This window comes from Neomonachus schauinslandi, chromosome 11, assembly GCF_002201575.2.
Source record: "Neomonachus schauinslandi chromosome 11, ASM220157v2, whole genome shotgun sequence".
In the NCBI taxonomy this organism is placed as follows: domain Eukaryota; kingdom Metazoa; phylum Chordata; class Mammalia; order Carnivora; family Phocidae; genus Neomonachus; species Neomonachus schauinslandi.
The window spans coordinates 43341820-43345088 of NC_058413.1; the positions used below are offsets into that span (position 1 = coordinate 43341820).

General features: G+C 40.8%; 1 pseudogene; it reads right to left on the reverse strand.

Annotated features, from left to right (window-relative positions):
* Positions 1–319: 319 nt before the first annotated feature.
* LOC110576579 lies at positions 320–961 on the reverse strand (annotated as a pseudogene).
* Positions 962–3269: the final 2308 nt, after the last annotated feature.

The window sequence follows — 3269 nt, forward strand, 5'->3', positions numbered from 1 at the left end:
AACTGGGAAGAAACTCATGCAGCAAACCATACTTATGTGTAAAAATTTGTCGGTAAATACAAAGGTATGACTCTTTAAGGAAATAAGACTTACATTTGACATAATCTCTAATCTCTAGCACCACCACTTATTAAATGACCTTGGGCAAGGTATTTCCCCTCTGTGTCTCAGTTTCCCAACGATAAAGTGGAAATAATGGTACTATCTCATTGGGGGTGTTATGAAGCCAAATGCATTAATTTTTTTTTTTTTTCTGTTCAAGAAGCATTTTATTGTTGCTCCAAGTTTAGGAATTTTCACTGACAGAAAATCAACACTTTCAGAAAACTTCCCGCATGGCCCTGCTGAGCTTCTGAATCTTGGTTTTTGCAGACATATCAGCATCTCTCTCTCCAATACGGACAGTCATTCCACCCATGATTGACGGGTCAGTCTTAACTTCCAATTTCAAGACTTGGCCTTTACTTAGGAAGCTCTTTAGGACCGTCTTTAATTCAGTAAGAATGGCTTCATCTAAAGGAGATCCACGGGTCACTGTGCACGGTACTTCTCCACGGTGGATGCTCATCATGGTCGAAAAGGCAGAAATGACTCCAGGGGTATTGTCCAAGCGACCATTCTCAGCAAGCAAATTGATCAGGTTGGATGTGAGAGGAGAGAACCTCTCTTTTGCGCTCATGTCATTTAGGCTTTTCACTTTCACGGAACGCTTTATATAGGGATTCATAATGGAAGCAGCCATTTTGGGCTCCTTCAAGATTTGTGCTACTCTCAACAATTCTTTCTCTACTTGTTCCAGTTTATTCTGTTTAGATGCAGCAGAATAAAGAGCAGTGGCATAGCGACCTTCGATACCATATTCCTGAACAGGTGGCCGCACGAACTTGGAAAACGGCCTGACCACAGTCATACTAAAGCATCACACCTGCCGGGACAGCCCGGACACTGCTGGGATGGCCATCTTCTCCGGGTGGCTGCAGGTCCGCATTAATATTTTAAAGCACTTAGCACGGTTTCTGACACATGGTAAGCCTTACCTAAATGCTTACCTTTAAAATTGTTAAATCTTGGGGTGCCTGGGTGGCTCAGTCGGTTAAGCATCCAACTGTTGGTTTCGGCTCAAGTCATGATCTCAGGGTGGTGAGATCAAGCCCCCACACGGGGCTCCCTGCTCAGCATGGAGCCTGCTTGAGATTTTTTCCCCTCCTTTTCCCTCCCCCTCTGCTCCTTCCCGCCCCTACTTGCATGCACGTTCTCTCTCTCTCTAAAATAAATAAATAAAATCTTTAAAATCGTTAAATCTTAAAGAAAAAGAGTGAAAGACTTCCTAGAACTGATAATAATGCCTATCTTCTAGCCAAATACTTTGAAGATACTATTTATAAACCTCACAACAAGGTGGGTATTACTGTGTCCATTTTACAGATAAGGAAGTGGAAGATTAGGGAATTTAATTAAATTGCCTAAGAGCATATAAGTGAGTAGTGGAGTTGGGAATTCTAACACAGTGTGTCTAATTCCAAAGCATGTGCCCTTCTACTGTGCAGCATTGTTTCTTAAAACTTCTTACCCATCCCCTGAGTTTATTTATATCCACCCTATTTTAAAACTGGTCTTCCGAGTCACTATGTAATGTGCCCAGTATGGGCACATACTCTCTGTCCTTCCACAAATAGGCAAATTGAGACTGTAAGAAGTTCAGTGGCTTTCCCAAGACTATGTAATTATTTAGTAACTGTTAAATAGCCATCGAATGCTAACCAAGCATTTGCTGATCAGAGTGAGGTACATTGCTTATCATAGTGCCTTTTCACGTGGCAAGCAGTCAACCTTAGCTATTTTTATCACCGTTCATCTGTTCATTCATTCCTTTAACAAGCATTTATCAGGCATTTCTTACAAATCAAGTACTTGGAATAAAAAAATGAACAAGATAGGATCCCTTTTGAAGCTCACACTAGCTGTCCCATCTGTGAGCCACTAGATATATGTGGCTCTTGAGCACTTCAAATGTGGCAGTCTGGATTGCAATATGCTAAAAGTTCAAAAAACATACAGGGGGCGCCTGGGTGGCTCAGATGGTTAAGCATCTGCCTTGGGCTCAGGTCATGATCCCAGGGTCCTGGGATCGAGTCCCATATCAGGTTCCCTGCTCAGCAGGGAGCCTCCTTCTCCCTCTGCCTCTCTCTCTCTCTGTCTCTCATGAATAAATAAATAAAATCTTTAAAAAAAAAACATACAGGATTCTGAAGACTTAGTACAAAAAAATAAGCTAAAATAGCTCATTAATAAATTTTATATTGGTTACATGTTGAAATGATAATATTTGGGATATATTGAGTGAAATAAGATATTATGCAAATTATTTTCATCTGTTTGTTTTTATACTTTTTAATGTGGCTAGTAGAAAAGTTAAAATTAATGTGGCTTGTGTTAGGTTTCTATGGAACAGCATTGGTCAAGATGGCAAAAAAGATGAACACAGTAAAATATAAATGCTATGACAAGAGTCAATAGAATATTCTATGGGAGCACAGAGGAACAACTGGCTTGGGGATTCAAGAAAGGTTTGACAGAGGAGGTAACATTTGGCTTGAATTCCAAAGGGTGAGTAAGGATTATTGTTAGATGAGTATTTTCTAGGCAGAAGATGAGCATGTAGAATGTCATATAAACATGAAAGAGTAACCAACAAGTTGAAATATGATAAATAGCTTGACTTTTCTCAAGTGTGGGATAGAGGGTAGGAGTGCTTGATGAGAAGTAGTAGGAGATGAAGTTGGAAAATCAATTAAAAACAGATTATGAAAAGCCTTGCATGCCATGCACTATTTATTTATTTATTTATTTGACAGAGAGAGAGAGACACGCAGCGAGTGAGAGCACACAGCAGGCAGAGGGAGAGGGAGAAGCAGGCTCCCCGCCGAACAGGGAGCCCGATGCGGGGCTTGATCACAGGACCCTGGGACCATGACCTGAGCCGAAGGCAGACACTTAACCGACTGAGCCACCCAAGTGCCTCCACTATTGAAATTTTTGATAAAGAGGACTGATGTTATTTTATTTGAGCTTTAGAAAGGTAACTCTAGTGAGCACGTGGAAGTTGGCCTGAAGTAGGAAAAAGACTTGAGATAGGAGCATAGGAAATGAAAATAGATTTTGGTGGTGATAATTTGAGCAATGGTAATAGGAATTTAGAATAAGACAGGGCCATCTCAGAACTGATGAGACCTGATAACTCATGTCAGGGAAGCAAAGAAAACAGGGAT